This window comes from Trachypithecus francoisi, unplaced genomic scaffold (assembly GCF_009764315.1).
Source record: "Trachypithecus francoisi isolate TF-2019V2 unplaced genomic scaffold, Tfra_2.0 Lachesis_group11, whole genome shotgun sequence".
Classification (NCBI taxonomy): Eukaryota; Metazoa; Chordata; class Mammalia; order Primates; family Cercopithecidae; genus Trachypithecus; species Trachypithecus francoisi.
This window is the reverse complement of record NW_022681456.1, coordinates 21,594,398-21,613,828: the sequence shown is the minus strand read 5'-3', so window position 1 is coordinate 21,613,828 and position 19,431 is coordinate 21,594,398. Positions and strand designations below refer to the sequence as shown.

At 44.1% G+C, this 19,431-nt stretch overlaps 1 protein-coding gene and 1 non-coding gene across 23 annotated transcripts in view; both read right to left on the bottom strand.

The window, feature by feature from the left end:
* The window catches only part of ATXN2 (ataxin 2), a 159,732-nt gene that overhangs the window by 119,717 nt on the left and 20,584 nt on the right, over nt 1-19,431 (bottom strand). The gene's annotated exons all lie outside the window — the stretch shown is intronic.
* On the bottom strand, nt 3,173-3,235 carry LOC117091202. Its single transcript, XR_004440311.1, has one exon. It is a non-coding gene; the product is annotated as a U7 small nuclear RNA (small nuclear RNA).

Sequence of the window (19,431 nt, the reverse complement as noted above, 5' to 3'; positions counted from 1 at the left end):
TGTAGTCCCAGCTACAGGTGGGAGGTTTACTTGAGCCCAGGAGTTTGAGGCTGCAGTGAACTATCATCATGCCACTGCACTCTAGCCTTGGTGACAAAGCAGGACTCTATCTCTTAAAAAAGAGAAAAAGGAGGCCTGGTGCGGTGGCTCACGCCTGTAATCCCAGCACTTTGGAAGGCTCAGGCGGGCGGATCACCTGAGGTCAGGAGTTCGATACCAGCCTGACCAACATGGAGAAATCTCATCTCTACTAAAAATACAAAATTAGCCGGGCGAAGTGGCGCATGCTTGTAATCCCAGCTACTCAAGAGGCTGAAGCAGGAGAACTGCTTGAACCCGGGGGCCGGGGGGGGGCAGAGGTTGCAGTGAGCTGAGATTGCGCCACTGCACTCCAGCCTGGGCAATGAGAGGGAAACTCCGTCTCAAAAAAAAAAAAAAATGTACACAGAGTGATGGAAGAAAGGGGCATCACCATTTGGTAACACCATAGTAAATAACTGTTTCAGGCAAAAGTGTCCATAGATGCTAAATATAGTAAGGGAAAGCAAAAACAGAGTATTTATATAACCACAAAGTAACTCCCCAAAAGATACTGATGAAATGACAAAGTGAAAAATAACTTTATAGTGAAGAAACTTAGTAGACACAACCCTAACCAAGTGATCAAAGTTAACAACCCCAGTAATGGGACAAATATATATAATGCACTTTCTGATATCATGCAATGAGAAAAACACACAAATCATTTCTGTTGTATTCCTGCCAAAACTAAATATCTGAATCTAATGATAAGGAAACCTAAAATAAACCCTAATTGAGAGACAGTCTACAAAATAACCTGTAATCTTCAAAAGTGTCAAGTCATAAAAGACAAAGGAACTGCTTTGGATTAAAGGAGACCAAAGATACACGATAACTGAAGGTAACAATCCTGGATTGGTTCTTGGACGGGGGAGTAAATACATATATTCTACGTATATATAGGTACATGTACATGTAGAATACATATATATATAATACATATATATGTACACATAGCGCATATACATATATGTAGAATATATGTATTTACTGGTTCTTGGACCAGAAAAAAATGTTGATTTTGTTGACTGTTTTAAAGGACATTAAAAGAAAAGGTCTGTAAACAGGATAACAGTTTGACACAAATATTAATCTCCTTAAACTGTACTGTGGTTTTGAAATAGAATGCCCTTGTTATTAGGAAATACAATTTGAAGTATTGAGGGCTAAAGAAGTATCATGTCTCTCATATGTTTAATAAGGTAATTTTTATTTTATATTAAATCTTATATATACAAATACCAATACAGATAAAACATAAAGGTGAATATGGTAAAATGTTACTTGAAGAATGTAGGTGAAATATATAAGAGAATTATTTGCAGTATCTTTGCAATTTTTCTGAAAGTCTAAAATTATGTGTAAGCAAAATATTTTTAATTGGAAACTATAAGTGACGTGACTTGTTAACTCTATTTAGTGCACTGTCCAACGCATTTTTTAAGTAATAATACTTAATCCTACTCAGCCTTGAAACTCAAATGCCATCTTTTCAGGAAGCCTTCCTTAGATTATCTCAATCAAATACACGATGCTGTTTTCAACTCGCCAGTTTAGATCTGTATTATAATTACTAGTGTATCTGTCATATGCCCACTACTCAGGACCATCACCTGACCATATTATCCTTCTGTGAAAATCAGAAAATGATGCCTCTTCCAGGGGGTCATAGCCCCACATTAGAGTGTGTGGTTGGCAAGCAGTGTCTTTGTGAAAATTAAAAGGAGGCACCAGAAGCAAAAGCACATTGTGTGGCCAAACATCTTGATTTCAACATCCATTCACACTTGGTCAGGAACTCTTGGACAAATGAAAACCTGAACAACCAAGCTTGGCGAAAGTATCTTTCTACCACTACCAAAATTAGCAGAGGAATCATGCCTCATACGATACATACTCAGTAAATATCTAATGAATTAACAGCCCAATCAGAACAGGGGAAAGAAAAAAAGAAGAAAGTTAAAACCTTTCCGTTTGAGGGCGGGTGTGGTGGCTCACGCCTGTAATCCCAGCACTTTGGGAGGCTGAAGCGGGCGGATCACGAAGTCAGGAGACTGAGACCATCCTGGCTAACACAGTGAAACCCCATCTCTACTAAAAAAACAAAAAATTAGCCAGGCGTGGTGGCAGACGCCTGTAGTCCCAGCTACTTGGGAGGCTGAGGTAGGAGAATGGCATGAACCCAAGAGGCAGAGCTTGCAGTGAGCCGAGATAGTGCCACTGCACTCCAGCCTGGGCGACAGAGACTTCATCTCAAAAAAAAAAAAAAAAAACTTTCCATTTCAAAGCTATCAATCCTTAAGTCAGGGGTCAGGAAACTACAGTTCACAACCTGTTTTGGTCTGGCTTCTGGACTAAGAATGATTTTTAAGTTCTTTAAGAGTTGCTTATGGTGGCCGGGCGCGGTGGCTCAAGCCTGTAATCCCAGCACTTGGGGAGGCCGAGACGGGTGGATCACGAGGTCAGGAGATCGAGACCATCCTGGCTAACACGGTGAAACCCCGTCTCTACTAAAAAAATACAAAAAATTAGCCGGCGATGTGGCGGGCGCCTGTAGTCCCAGCTACTCGGAAGGCTGAGGCGAGAGAATGGCATAAACCCGGGAGGCGGAGCTTGCAGTGAGCTGAGATCCGGCCACTGCACTCCAGCCTGGGCGACAGAGCGAGACTCCGTCTCAAAAAAAAAAAAAAAGAGTTGCTTATGGTAAAAGGAATTTGAGGGGAAATGGAAAAAAAAATAGTAAGGATTGTTTAAAGAAAAAAGGATATGCAACAGAGAAGTTATATGGCCTTAAAGCCTAAAATACTTATTATCTGAGACTTCACATAAAAAGTTTGCCCATCCTTGCACTGAAGAAAAAAAAAAAAAGAAACAATAGCTGCAACAGCAACACAACAATTAAAAATCAAGCAGAGCCAGGTGCAGTAGTGCAGCCTGTAGTCTCAGCTACTCACAAGGCTCAGATGAGAGGATCACTTGAGCCCAGGAATTAAAGGCCAGTCTGGGCAACAATACAAGACCCTGTCTTTTAAAAAATGAAAGATAAAGTTGTTTATTATTTTACATGAATCAGTATTTACTACTTCTGCATGGGGGCATTTCTGGTAAAGACTGGAAAACCTGCTAGATAAATTCTGTAAGAGCTGTAACACTCTAGTACTTCTTTTCTCTTTTGTAGAGACGGGGTCGCACTATATTGCCCAAGCTGGTCTCCAGCTCCTGAACTCAAGTGATCCTCCTACCTCAGCCTCCCAAAGTGCTGGGATTACAGGCATGAGCCACCATGCCTAGCCTCCAGTACTTACTTTTAAAATAAACTGCTGGATAGCATTAAATTATTTTCATGGAAGTTTTATGCACACACAAGTAAGAAATGTCATGAAAGTCCCCGTGTTCTCATTTAAGTAATGCTTTATATTAAAATTTGAGGTTGATCCACCTACTGAAGAAAAAACGGTATTTTACTAGTGTACATATGATGGCAATACATGCACACCTCATTTTATTTTGCTTTGCTGTATTGAAATTCACAGATGCTGCATTTTTGACAAGCTGAAGGTCTGTGGAAACCTTGAGTCGGGCAAGTCCATTAGTGCCATATTTTCAATAACATGTGCCTTCTTTGCGACTGTGCCACATTTTCATAAATCTCACAATATTATCAAACTTTGCCCAATTGTAATACTTTACAATTATGGTACCTGTTAGAATACAGATGGTATTTTACAATAATTGTAACGGGGTTTTAGAGGAAATTGCTTTTTTTTTTTTAAGATGGAGTTTCGCTCCTGTTGCCCAGGCTGGAGTGCAACCTCCGCCCCCCAGGTTTAAGCGATTCTCCTGCCTCAAGTCTCCCGAGTGGCTGGGATTATAGGCGCCCGCCACCATGCCTGGCTAATTTTTATATTTTTAGTAGAGACGGGGTTTCACGACGTTTGTCAGACTGGTCTTGAACTCCTAACTTCAGCTGATCTGCCCTCTTTGGCCTCCCAAAGTACTGGGATTACAGGTGTGAGCCACTGTGCCCGGCCAGGAAATTGCTTATAATCCTCATGAATGATTTTGTGGAGTTCAAGACGTCAGTAGAGCAAGTAACCGCAGATGTAGTAAAAAAAGCAAGAGAACTAAAATTAGAAGTGGGGTCAGAAGATGTAACTGAATTGCTGCAATCTCATGATAAAACTTGAATAGATGAAGAGTTGCTCCTTATGGATAAGCAAAGAAAGTGGTTTCCTTTTTTTTTTTTTTTTTTGTATTTTTTAGTAGAGACGGGGTTTCACGGTGTTAGCCAGGATGGTCTCGATCTCCTGACCTTGTGATCCACCCGTCTCGGCCTCCCAAAGTGCTGGGATTACAGGCTTGACAACAAGATTATGAACATTCAAGAAACGGGCCAGGTGCGGTGGCTGACGCCTGTAATCCCAGCACTTTGGGAGGTTGAGGCAGGCAAATCACGAAGTCAGGAGTTCAAGACCAGCCTCATCAATATGGTGAAACCCCATTTCTACTAAAAATACAAAAATTAGCCTGGCATGGTGGCACGTGCCTGCAGTCTCAGCTACTCGGGAGGCTGAGGCAGGAGAATCACTTGAACCCAGAAGGCAGAGGTTGCAGTAAGCTGAGATTTCGCCATTGCACTCCAGCCTGGGAGACAGAGCGAGACCCCATCTCAAAAAAAAAAAAGAACCTGAGGTCAGGAATTCAAGACCAGCCTGGCCAACATGGTGAAACCCCATTTCTACTAAAAAGACAAAAATTAGCTGGGTATGGTGGCAGGCACTCATGGCTCCAGCTACTCAAGAGGCTGACACAGGAGAATCGCTTCAACTCGGGAGGCAGAGGTTGTAGTGCACCGAGATTGTGCCATTGCACTCCAGCCTAGGCAACAGACTCTGTCTCAAAAACATAAATGTACATTTTCATATGTTTGTCTGTCTTATTCACTGTGTTAATTAACAAGCAAAACAATATATACAAACAATCTAATGTATCCTGATAACTGAAAAACATTAAATAATCTAAGAATAAAATTACCTTCCATTATTGTTTCAACAACTGGGGGATGTCAGACGCAGTGGTTCACACCTGTAATTCCAGCACTTGGGGAGGCTAAGGCAGGTGGATTGCCTGAGGGCAGGAGTTCAAGACCAGCCTTGCAAACATGATGAAATCCCCTCTCTACTAAAAATACAAAAATTAGCTGGGCGTGGTGGCACACGCGTGTAATCCCAGCTACTTGGGAGGCTGAGGCAGGACAATCGCTTGCCTGGGAGGCGGAGGCTGCTGTAAGCCAGTATCATGACAATGCACTCCAGCCTGAGTGACACAGCAAGACTCCATCTCAAAAAAAAAACCCAAACAAAAAAAAAAAATTGGGCGGGGAAAAACCCTGCAATTTTTACTGTTACTGTCACCATACAATATAAGTACAGAGCTTCATGTCTTTTTATTTTTCACCATTCTGCTCATCTATCACCATTTTTCAACACTCCTCTCCTGTATGTCCTTCAGTAGTTTCTAATGCTATTTCAACAAGGTCTGGGTAACAGGTTTTTTTTTTATATAATCAAAATATTTCATTGATCCAGGTTTCTAGAATCAGACTGGTTGTATAGAAGTAACTAATTTTCTTTGGCATAAGGGTACTATATACCTCTAACCCCCTTCCAGTAAAACTGTAAGAATGCTCTTCCCTCCAGCTATTCACACGGCTGCCCCTTTCTTGTTAACAACTTAAATGTCACCTCCTGAGAGAGGTCTTCTCAAACTATCCCATCTACAGCAGCTCCTTAACTACTATTATGTCTACCTGTTTTAATCTTAAGTAACTAATATTTAGTACATCAATTAGACAATTAACTAAAATCTAGAAATCAAGTTCCACCTCTCAAGGTTAATTCACTTAGGTGAGTCATTTTGTTCTTCCCATTTCAGGCTTCTTGTTGTTGTTGTTTAAATTATTATTAGAAAGGGAAATCCTATACCACTTATTGAATATTTTCTCCCTAAAAAGATGAGTCAAATGAAGTGGCAGCAGGGGGTGGGCCATGACAACCCAAACATAGTAAAGCTAGAGGTTTTTTTTTTTTTTAGCAAACTGAGGTGGGAAGGCAACTCTAAATTCACACAGAACTGCCAGATTAATCCAGTCATATAATCATCTAGGATCATTGTTTCAAAACAATTACCATTCACACAAGAACTAATATCCGCATTAATTGCTTGGGTTCAAATTCTGACCCCATCACTTCTCAGCTCTGTGGCCTTAATCCTGTGACTTCAGCTCTCTGTGTTTTAATTTCAACATCTACGAAATGAAGATAAAAATAGTACCTTCTCAAAAGAAAAAAAAATAGTATCTTCTCATAAGGTTGTAGAAATTAAGTAATATTCCACACAGACAGCACAGCTTAAAACAGTGCCTGGTACGTTAAGTGCTTAATAACTGCTAGCTAATATAATTATTTTCCTCACATTCCAGCATACACTAGAGTAGTAAAGGAGAAAAAAAGGCCAGTTGCAGTGGCTCACACCTGCAATCCCAGCACTCTGGGAGGTCAAGGTGAGTCCAGGAGTTTAAGACCAGCCTGGGCAACATGGCAAAACCTTGTCTCTACAGAAAAATTTAAAAATTAAGCAGATGTGGTGGATCATGCCTACAGTCCCAGTTATTTGGAAGCTGAGGTGGGAGGATCACTAAGCCCAGGATGTCAAGGCTGCAGTGAGCCAGGATCACACCACTGAACTCCAGCCTGAGTGACAGAGCGAGACGCTGTCTTAAACCACCACCACCACCACCACCACCACCACCATCCACCCCCTCTTTATATTAAGTTTTACCCCTTCAGTGCCTTTACCCCTTGAGTCCCTCTAGAGAAAGGGATAAGAGGCTTGGTCATGAAGCCATGAACAATTAGATCTACCTAGACACACCAAAAAATCCAAACAACTCCGGTAGAAAAGGATCTTAGGGCTCTAGTCCCATGCTGTCCAACAGAACTTTGTGCAATGATGAAAATGTCCCATGTCATGTTCTCCAATATTGCAGCCATTAGGCATATGTGGCAGCTAAGCACCTGAAATGTGGCTAGTATGGCTGAGGAACTGAAATATTTAAATTTTAATCAACATAATTTTAAATTTAAAGAACCATGTGTGGAAGTAGCCACAGTACTGGACAGTGCCCATTCCCATCTTCTCGAGTTCTCCAGATAGCAAGCCACCCACCTTCCACAGCATTCATATTACCTCTGACTTACGCACCAACGCTTCCTGACAGGAAACTCAAGTCTCTCCCAATGATCTACCCATCGCTCATAAATGTATCCCTTCCTGGAGGCCACAAAACAACTATATTCCCCTTCAAAAGACTATCAGTGAAGGAGAGGGGAGTATAGCTGACACAAGGTTGGCCATTTACTGATAATTGCTAAAGCTGAGTGACAGGTGCATAAGATTCATCCAACTGTTTTCTTTTTAAATACGTTGACATTTTATATTTTAAAAACCTTATTAGTGTTTACTTCAAGCTCACTTCATTTTCAAACTGAAACATATTCTTCCAAATGTGTTTCCTTACTTTTAGTGAGGACCCCCTCCAATTCTTTTATCACACTATGAACCATTTTTTCTACACACACCAAGTGTATAGCATCCCTGTGCTTTAGCACAAACTTTTCTCTGCCTGAACTTCCTCCTCTCTTACATGGCCTCACTGAAAACTGCTTATCATCCTTGAAGATCCTTCTCAACTCTCATCATTTTGAAGCCCTTTTTCTTCACTGCCCACCCATGGCAGTCCCCTCCCAGTGCTACCAGTTTAAACTATCTGCACGCCTGCCTTCTCTACATTGGGTAACCGGGAAGCACAGATAATGTTTCATTCATCTTTGTCTCTGTACTAGTCTGACAGCGTCAACTGTGTAATGAATTAATGAATCTACAAACTCAATGAAATGCCAAACTGCATCCATTCATACTGTACTACCCCAAGCCCATCAATACCACTTTTCAACCTTAACTTGCTGGTGTAGTTTCTACTGGTTTCCAAACACGCTAATAAGAACAGCTAAAAGTTTCTGAGCACTTATTATTTGCCAGACACTGATTTAAGCGTGTTACACGTTTAATTCATTTAATCCTCTTCCATCCCCTTTTTACAGGGGAAGAAACTTAAGCATAAGTGAAAATAACTCGCCTTACATCACAAAATATGAAGGAGCAGGGATGCGAATATTAGTTGTAAAGTCCCTGCTCTTGTGTACAATAAAGAAGTCAAATCATAATGATCTCAAACGCAAGCTTCCAATCCCAAAATTCAGATTTGGAAAAGGGTAGATTAGGATGCGAAATAGGAATACTGATCTGTAAAAAGAAAAAATAACTTTAGGCATTCTCCATAAAACAGTGTGAGGGAAAATGGTTATCTTTTTATTTTTGTAATTCATAGTAAGCTACTATTGAATAAGAAAGCTAACTTGTACCAAACAAGGTTAAGTTCTACAGGAACTCTTTTTTAATTATTAGAATTAGTTTCATGGAAGATGTGGGATAGATCTTAAAGGGTAAGTATGAGGATCTCGAATGGCAGAACAATGATGGAGAAGCAAGCAAGAGGCAGACATTGGGCACTGAACCTCCACAAGCAGTGAGGAAGGAGACCATCTTGATTTAAATGGAGGTCTTATTTTTGAAGAGTTAATGGGAAACATGATCAGAAAGATAAAATGGAGTTCTACCAGGGGTCAGCAAATGCCGATGGGCCTATGGCCTATTTTTATATGGCTTAAAGCTCAGAACATTTTTTACACTGTAAAGAGCTTTTAGGTCAGACGCGGTGGCTCACGCCTGTAATCCCAATACTTTGGGAAGTGGAAGTGGGCAGATTACCTGAGATCAGGAGACTAGCCTGGCCAACATGGCAAAACCCCATCTTTACTAAAAATACAAAAATTAGCCGGGCGTGGTAGCATGCACCTGTAATCCCAGCTACTCAGGAAGCTGAGACAGGAGAATTGCCTGAACCCAGGAGGCAGAGGCTGCAGTGAGTCAAGATTGTACCACTGCACTCCAGCCTGGGCAACAGAGCAAGACACTGTCTCCAAAAAAAAAAAAGAGCTTTTAAAGTATGTAAAGAAAAACATGCAAACACTCACAAAAAGGGGAATATGGCCTGCAAAGCCTAAAATATTAACTATCAACGGCCAGGCGCGGTGGCTCAAGCCTGTAATCCCAGCACTTTGGGAGGCCAAGACGGGCGGATCACAAGGTCAGGAGATCGAGACCATCCTGGCTAATACGGTGAAACCCTGTCTCTACTAAAGAATACAAAAAAAAACTAGCTGGGCGACGAGGCGGGCGCCTGTAGTCCCAGCTACTTCGGAGGCGGAGGCAGGAGAATGGCGTGAACCTGGGAGGCGGAGCTTGCAGTGAGCTGAGATCCGGCCACCGCACTCCAGCCTGGGCGACAGAGCCAGACTCCGTCTCAAAAAAAAAAAAAAAATTAACTATCGGGCTGGGCACGGTGGTTCACACTTGTAATCCCAGCACTTTGGGAGGCTGAGGCAGGTGGATCATCTGAGGTCAGGAGTTTGAGACTAGCCTGACCAAAATGGTGAATCAACCCCATCTCTACTAAATACAAAAAAATCAGTCGAGCATGGTGGCACATGCCTATAACCCCAGCTACTTGAGAGGCTGAGGCAGGAGAATCGCTTGAACCCGGGAGGCAGAGGTTGCAGTGAGCCAAGATGGCACCATTGCATGCCAGCCTGGGCAACAAGAGCAAAACTCCATCTCAAAACGAAACAAAACAAAACAAAACACAAATTTACTATCTGGCCCTTTATGAAGTTTGCCAGGCCTTGGATTAGGTCACAGAAAGCTGTGAAGGAGAAGACTCCCTCAGGCTTGGGAATAGGGTGATTTTTAAGCAGAGGGGTTACCCAACACAAGTAGAGTTGAAGCCTAATAGCAAAAGGTAGGCTAGGCTAAACCCATGGATAAAATCAACGTATCGTAGTAATTAAGAAAAAAATGTACAACCACCTGATATTATTGTTTGGCCCAAATAAGTAACAGTATAGCCAGGAATTTGCATAAAGCCACAGAGGAAAGAAATTATTTCCTCAACTATTACATTCATTCCCTCTGGAAGACTAACATGTACTGCTGAAGTCTTGTTCAGTGTCCTTCTAGCCCCAGACTTTGAAGCCTACCAAAATGGACTGAGACAGGGAAAGCGTGGGCAAGCGAGTTCTGTACTCTAATTTTCCTACAAAAACAACCTAAGTGGTGTGTGGGTTCTTAGATCAAGTCGCAAACACATTCACGGCCCATGATATCGTACAACACTACTTTTAGCTCAAATTAATTATGAGTAACAATGGACTATCTGCCAAAATAGGCAGCTGCAGAAAACTAACCATCATTTATGATGCTGTTTCCAAATTTCAAAAAAAAAAGTATTATAAATAACTTTTTTTGATCGAAACTCACTGATACAGAACTGCCAGGACTAAAGCATGGTTGACTGAAGAAATTTTATGGTGGACAATATTGACTGGATTGTTTTCTTCATTGATTTTTTTTTTTTTTTTTTTTGAGATGGAGTCTTGCTTTGTCGCCCAGGCTGGAGTGCAACGGAGTGATCTCAGCTCACTGCAACCTTCACCTCCCAGGTTCAAGCGATTCTCCTTGCCTCAGTCTGCCAAGTAGCTGAGATTACAGGTGCCTGTCACCACGCCTGGCTAATTTTTTTGTATTTTTAGTAGAGATGGGGTTTAGTCATGTTGGCCAGGCTGGTCTCAAATTCCTGACCTCAGGTGATACACCCGCCTCAGCCCCTCGAAGTGCTAGGATTACAGGCGTAAGCGACTGCTCCCAGTCTTCTTCACTGATTTTTAGTGGCTTTTGTCGTATCTCTATATTACAGGCAGTGGAACACAGTTATTAAAAAGCAAAGACCTTGAAATCTCACAAGGTTAAAAATCTCAGCTTTGTCACTTCCTATCTCTTTGACCTAAGGGCAATTTCCTTAATTTCTCATATCCATCACTTCCTCATCTGTAAAAAGGATATGGGCCGGGCGCGGTGGCTCAAGCCTGTAATCCCAGCACTTTGGGAGGCCGAGACGGGCGGATCACGAGGTCAGGAGATCGAGACCATCCTGGCTAATACGGTGAAACCCCGTCTCTACTAAAAAATACAAAAAACTAGCCGGGCGACGAGGCGGGAGCCTGTAGTCCCAGCTACTCAGGAGGCTGAGACAGGAGAATGGCGTGAACCCGGGAGGCGGAGCTTGCAGTGAGCTGAGAGCCGGCCACTGCACTCCAGCCTGGGTGGCAGAGCAAGACTCCGTCTCAAAAAAAAAAAAAAAAAAAAAAAAAAAAAAGGATATGGCACTACCAGTCTGACAGGCTGCGCTGTTACAAGACTTAAAAGATATACAAGTAATGCTCTTGGCACAGCTCTCCTGAAACCTAATAGGCACACAATAAATGGTATTTATTTTATTACATAACATTTATTACATAAATAAAATGTTCATCATCTCTTTTCACATCATAGATAGCTAAATGTGGTTTTTTTCTTCAGAAAGAATGGCCACTACTACCACTTGGCTCAGAAAGCTAGTCTTTTTTTTCTAAAATGTTTTATATAGAAAAAATTTTAATAATCAATAGACATTCTTATACATTTCCTTACCCTTTTAGATTGGGTTAAAAAGTATGGAGACTTCCAGCCGGGTGCGGTGGTTCACGCCTGTAATCCCAGCACTTTGGGAGGCCGAGGCAGGCAGATCACGAGGTCATAAGATCAAGACCACAGTGAAACCCCGTCTCTACTAAAAATACAAAAAAATAGCTGGGTGCGGTGGCGGGCGCCTGTAGTCCCAGCTACTTGGGAGGCGGAGGCAGGAGAATGGCGTGAACCCGAGAGACAGAGCTTGTAGTGAGCCGAGATCGCACCACTGCACTCCAGCCTGGGCAACAGAGCAAGACTCTGTCTCAAAAAAAAAAAAAAAAGGTATGGAGACTTCCTATAGCATTTATAGACTATGAATGACTAAATTCCCTATCTGTCACAAATGTGAATTCCTCATTTTCTTTATTTCTTCCCTTTTTTTTGGCGGTAGGGGGATAGGGCCTCTGTCGCCTGGGATGGTAAACAGTGGCTAAATCATAGCTCACTGCAATCTCGAATTCCTGGGTTCAAGTGACCCTCCTGACTCAGCCTCCCAAGTAGCTGAGACTATAGGCATGCACCACCATGCCCAGCTAATTTATTTTTATAGAGATGGGACCTCACTATGTTGCCTAGGCTGGTCTTGAATTCCTGAGCTCAAGCAATCCTCCTCCCTTGGCCTCCCAAAGTGCTAGAATTACAGGTGTGAGCCACTGCGCCCAGCCAAAATTCCTCATTTCTTTCCATTTTTCACATTGTTGAAGTATAGTCCTTCACCCAGAGAAGCTAGTGACTCAAGTTCCTGATTGATTAAAAGAAACCAATCATAACATTTTTTAATACCATCACTAGTTTTCTTCTCCTGTTCTCACTTGCATATACCTTTCAGAGATCCAAAACACAATGATAGTAACTAATTCATTCCGTCTCTGCCACTGAGTGAATTTAAATAGGTCACTTAACCTCTCTGGGCCTTCATTTCCTCATGGGTAAAATGGGGACAGGATAATAGATGATCTAACAGGGCTATGTGGTAATCACCTGAGATTATGTATGCCCTGGGAGAATAAACTCAGGGTAGGGCCCGGTCCACTCAATCCTGTTTCCCTCCTTTTTAATTATGACCCTAATCAATTTTTACAAGCTGAGGTCAGAAAGCTTCTCAAACATACTTATTTCTGTGCCTAGCCAGTGGCTGTCCCTGAAGCACTAAAAAGAACAAGACCCTTAGCAACATACCAGACTGCTGATGACAGGGGCTGGAGCGCAGTGATGTGACTATAGCTCCTGCAATCTTGAACTCCTGGGTTCAAGCAATCCTCTAGCTTCAGCCTCGTGAGTAGCTGAGATTACAGGTGTGTACTGCCATCCCCCATTAATTAAAAAATATTTTTTGTAGAGATGGGGTCTTGTTATGTTTCTCAGCCTGGTCTTGAACTCCTGGCCCTTCCCACTTCAGTCTCCCCATGACGTGGGGAGGTTTACAGACATGACCCAGACCCATTCTTCGGATGGTTTTTTTTTTTCTGGTTTTTTGTTTTGTTTTGTTTTTCTCTTCATCTAAAAGAACTCCTTTCAAGATTTTATGAGGCAGAAGTAAACAGTACCATCTCAAACACCTCAATACCATAAGGTGGCAGGGGTAATGTGAACTTTCTGTCTAGTCTTTACTACTACATAAGCTCCAGAAAGAGAGAGACCTCATCTGGCTTATTCACTACTGTATTCCCAAGCCTCACAAGCAGGAGGTACACCAAAAATAAAAAAAGGGGAGGAATTAAATGTGGTATGCCTCTAAATGCCATGCTTTCTACATGACAGCTTTTTCTTGACAGGGTCAACTCCTACTGCCTAATAATAAAACCAACAGCCGGGCACGGTGGCTTATGCCCGTAATCCCAGCACTTTGGGAGGCCGAGGTGGGTGGATCACTAGGTCAGGAGTTCGAGAACAGTCTGGCCAAGATGGTGAAACCCCATTTCTACTGAAAATACAAAAATTAGCAAGCCACGGTGGTAGGCGCCTGTAATCCCAGCTACTTAGGAGGCTGAGGCAGGAGAATCGCTTGAACCTGGGAGGCGGAGGTTGCAGTAAGCCGAGATCATGCCACTGCACTCCAGCCTAGGCGACAAGAGAGAAACAAACTCCATCTTAAAATAAAGTAAAATAAAATAAGATAAAATAAAACAAAACAAAACCAATAGTCTGGCTGGGCACCATGGCTCACGCCTATAATCCCGCCACTTTGGAAGGTCGAGGTAGGCAGATTACTTGAGAATAGGAGTTCAAGACCAGGCTGACCAACATGGTGAAACCCCATTTCTACTAAAAATACAAAAATTAGTCAGGCACAGGAGTGCATGCCTGTAGTCTCAGCTACTCGAGAGGCTGAGACAGAAGAATCACCTGAACCCAGGAGGCAGAGGTTGCAGTGAACTAAGATTACACCACTGTACACCACTGTACTTCAGCCTGGGCAACACAGCGAGACTCCAGCTCAAAAAAAAAAAAAAAATAAAAATAAAACCGGCCGGGCGCAGTGGCTCAAGCCTGTAATCCAGCACTTTGGGAGGCCGAGACGGGCGGATCACGAGGTCAGGAGATCGAGACCATCCTGCTAACACGGTGAAACCCCGTCTCTACTAAAAATACAAAAAACTAGCCGGGCGAGGTGGCGGGCGCCTGTAGTCCCAGCTACTCGGGAGCTGAGGCAGGAGAATGGCGTGAACCGGGAGGCGGAGCTTGTAGTGAGCTGAGATCCGGCCACTGCACTCCAGCCTGGGCGACAGAGCGAGACTCCGTCTCAAAAAAAAAAATAAAATAAAACCAATAGTCACATATTCAACACATTATTATTATTATTTTGAGATGTAGTCTCGTTCTGTCGCCCAGGCTGAAGTCCCCTGGCGCAATCTCTGCTCACTGCCTCCTGGGTTCAAGAGAATCTCCTGCGTCACTGAGACTATAGGTGTGCCACCACAAATAGCCAATTTCTGTATTTTTAATAAACACAGGGTAGGCCAGGCGCAGTGGCTCATGCCTGTAATTCCAGCACTTTGGGAGGCCGAGGCAGGTGGATGACGAGGTCAGGAGATTGAGACCATTCTGGCTAACACAGTGAAACCCCGTCTCTACTAAAAATACAAAAAGTTAGCCGGGCGTGGTGGCAGGCGACGGCAGTCCCAGCTACTTGGGAGGATGAGGCAGGAGATGGCGTGAAACCAGGAGCTGGAAGTTGCAGTGAGCCTAGATCGTGCCACTGCACTCCAGCCTGGGCGACAGAGTGAGACTCTGTCTCAAAAATAAACAGCCGGACGCGGTGGCTCAAGCCTGTAATCCCAGCACTTTGGGAGGCCGAGACGGGTGGATCACGAGGTCAGGAGATCGAGACCATCCTGGTCTACACGGTGAAACCCCGTCTCTACTAAAGAATACAAAAAACTAGCCGGGCGACGAGGCGGGCGCCTGTAGTCCCAGCTACTCGGGAGGCTGAGGCAGGAGAATGGCGTAAACCCGGGAGGCGGAGCTTGCAGTGAGCCGAGATCGCGCCACTGCACTCCAGCCTGGGCGACAGAGCTAGACTCCGTCTCAAAAAAAAAATAAAAAATAAAAAAAATAAAACAAACAAACAAACAAACAAACACGGGGTTTCACCATGTTGGCCACGCTGGTCTTGAACTCCTGACCTCAGGGGATCTGCCCGCCTCGGCCTCCCAAAGTGCTGGGATTATAGGCATGAGCCGCTGCACCTGGCCACAGCAAATTGATAACTTACTGAGCATACAAAGTTGTAAAAGGCACTTCTTTCTACTGTCAAGATGCTCTACATCTACTCTCTTTTTTTTTTTTTTTTTTTGAGGCGGAGTCTCGCTCTCTCGCCCGGACTGGAGTGCAGTGGCCAGATCTCAGCTCACTGCAAGCTCCGCCTCCCGGGTTTACGCCATTCTCCTGCCTCAGCCTCCCGAGTAGCTGGGACTACAGGCGCCCGCCACCTCGCCCGGCTAGTTTTTGTATTTTTAGTAGAGACGGGGTTTCACCGTATTAGCCAGGATGGTCTCGATCTCCTGACCTCGTGATCTGCCCGTCTCGGCCTCCCAAAGTGCTGGGATTACAGGTTTGAGCCACTGCGCCCGGCCAAGATGCTCTACATCTAGAAGGAAGATAATGCAAATACTTCCACATAAGTCAGATCCCAAATAAAGACATGCACCACATGTTTCAGTTAACAACAGACCTATATACAATGATCAACTAGTAAATTAAATTAAATTTATTCTTAAAGAAAGGTATTTTTGGCCGGGCGCGGTGGCTCAAGCCTGTAATCCCAGCACTTTGGGAGGCCGAGACGGGCGGATCATGAGGTCAGGAGATCGAGACCCTCCTGGCTAACACGGTGAAACCCCGTCTCTACTAAAAATACAAAAACTAGCCGGGCGAGGTGGCGGGCGCCTGTAGTCCCAGCTACTCGGGAGGCTGAGGCAGGAGAATGGCGTAAACCCGGGAGGCGGAGCTTGCAGTGAGCTGAGATCCGGCCACTGCACTCCAGCCTGGGCGACAGAGCGAGACTCCGCCTCCAAAAAAAAAAAAAAAAAAAAGAAAGGTATTTTTGACCAGGCACAGTGGCTCACACTTATAATCCCAGCACTTTGGGAGGTCAAGGTGGGCAGATCACTTGAGGTCAGAGGTTACAAGTCTTAACTCCTAACCACACTGAACTTTCTGTCTGCAGAGAGTACTGGTCAAGAGTTCACAAAACGGCTAGGCACGATGGTGTGCACCCACAGTCCCAGCTTCTTGGTAAGCTGAGGTGGAAGGATTGCTGGAGCCCAGGAGTTCAACGCCCTGGGCAACACAGCAAGACCTCATCTCTGGCCGGGTGCGGTGGCTCACGTCTGTAATCCCAGCACTTTGGGAGGCCACAACAGGTGGATCACCTGAGGTCAGAAGTTCGAGAACAGCCTGGCCAATATGGTGAAACCCCATCTCTACTAAAAACACAAAAATTAGTCGAGCGTGGTGGCACACACCTGTAATCCCAGCTATTCAGGAGGCTGAGGCAGAATAATCGCTTGAACCTGGGAGGCCGAGACTGCAGTGAGCGGAGATCATGTCACTGCATTCCAGCCTGGGCGACAGAGCAAGACTCTGTCGCAAAAAACAAACTAAGAAAGATATTTATCAATTTAGTGTATCCTAACTGTACAGTGTTCATCTACGGTAGTATACAGTAATATCCTAGGCCTGCACATTCACATACCACTCATATAATGACTCATCCCAAGCAACTTCCTGTCCTACAAGCTCCATTCATGGTAAGTGACCTATTCAGATATACCGCTTTTATCTTCTATGCTATATTTTTACTTACCTTTTCTATGTTTAGATATGTTTAGGTACACAAATACTTAACATTATGTTACAACTGCCAACAATATTCAGTACAGTAACATGCTATATAGATTTGTAGCCTAAGAGTAATACTGTGTACCACAGCCTACGTGTGTAGTAGGTATACCATCTAGGCTTGTGTAATGATGTGATCACCTAAAAAATTTCTCACAACACATCCCCATCATTAAGCAATGCATAAACACAGTTTCTCATCACTGAAGATGGTATGAATGTCAAATAAACACATGAAAAGATGCTCAGTATCACTTTGCATTAGGGAAATGCAAAAGAAACCCACAATGAGGCCAGGCACAGTGGCTCACACGTGTAATCCCAGCACTTTGGGAGGCTGAGGTAGACGAATCACTTGAGCCCAAGAGTTCAACACCAGTCAGGGCAACACAGTAAGACCTCTTCTCTACTAAAAATCAAAGCAGGCCGGGCGCAGTGGCTCAAGCCTGTAAATCCCAGCACTTTGGGAGGCCGAGGCGGGTGGATCACGAGGTCAGGAGATTGAGACCCTCCTGGCTAACACGGTGAAACCCCGTCTCTACTAAAAATACAAAAAACTAGCCGGGCGCGGTGGCTGACGCCTGTAGTCCCAGCTACTCGGAGGTGAGGCGGGAGAATGGCGGGAACCTGGGAGGCGGAGCTTGCAGTGAGCCGAGATCGCGCCACTGCACTCCAGCCTGGGCGACACAGCAAGACTCTGTCTCAAAAAAAAAAAAAAAAATCAAAGCAAATTACCAGGTGTGGTGGTACATGCCTGTGGTCCCAGCCAGGAGGCTGAGGCAGGAGGATCACTTGAGCCTAGGAGGTCAATGTTGCAGTGAGACAATATCACACCACTGCACTCCACCCTGGTGACAGAGCAAGACCCTGTCTCAAAAAAAAAAAAAAAAAAAAATTCATACACTGCTAGGGGAAGAAAATATAGTACAGTCACTTTAGCAAATAGTTTAGCAATTACTTTTAAAATTAAATAAACACTCACAGGATTATATGTACCCTGGAAAAATAAACACTTTCCACAAAACCCAGCAATCTCATTTCCATGCATGCCAACCAAGAGAAATAAAATCGTATGTTCACACAAAACCTGTACATAAATATTCACACCAGCTTTATTTTTGTGGGTTTTTTTTTTTTTTTTTGAGATGGAGTTTCTCTCTTGTTGCCTAGGCTGGAGTGCAATGGTGCAATCTCAGCTGACTACAACCTCCGCCTCCCGGGTTCAAGCAATTCTATTGCCTCAGCCTCCTGGCTGGGTTTACAGGCATGCGCCACCACGCCTGGCTAACTTCATATTTTTAGTAGAGATGGGGTTTCTCCATGTCAGTCAGGCTGGTCTCAAACTCCCAACCTTAGATGATCCGCCTGCCTCGACCTCCCAAAGTGCTGGGATCATAGGCGTGAGACATCGCACCTTGCCTCCAGCTTTATTTTTAATAGCCAAAACCTGCTAACTCAATGTCCACCACTAGATGAACAAACTGGTACATGCATATAATAGACTACTACTCAACAATAAAGAGAAAGAAACTATTGAGTAACATGAAATAGTACAGATGACTTTCTTTTTTATTGAGACAGAGTCTCACTATGTCACCCAGGCTGGAGTGCAGTGGCTCGATCTTGGCTCACTGCAACCTCTGCCTCCTGGGTTCAAGTGATTCTCCTGTCTCAGCCCCCTCGAGTAGCTGGGATTACAGGTGTGAGCCACCGGGCCCAGTCAGAGATGACGTCTTGCTGTGTTGCCCAGCGCCTTGAACTCCTGGGCTCCAGCAATCCTCCCACCTCAGCTCCCCAAATAACTGGGACTATGGGTGCACGCCATCATGCCTAGCCATTTTGTGAACTGTTGACCAATGCTCCTCTCTGCAGACAGAAAGTTCGGTGTGGTTAGGAGTTAAATGGGAAGAAAGAGGAGGCTGGGTGCAGTGGCTCATGCCTGTAATCCCTCCCAACACTTTGGAAGGCCAAGGCAGGAGGTTCACTTGAGCCCAGGAGTTCGACACCAGCCTGGGCAACAGAGCAAGATCCTGTCTGCAGGGGAAAAAAAAAAGAAAAGAAATCAGCTGGACATGGTGATACACACCTGTAGCCCCAGGTACTCAGCAAGCTGAGGTGGGATGAATGCTTGAGCCCAAGAATTCGAGGTTACACAGTTACAGTAAGCTATGATCGTGCCACTACACTCCACCCTGAGCAACAGAGAAAGACTGTCTCCAAAAAAACAAAAGATGACAACGGGAGGTGGGTGTAGTCCCAGCT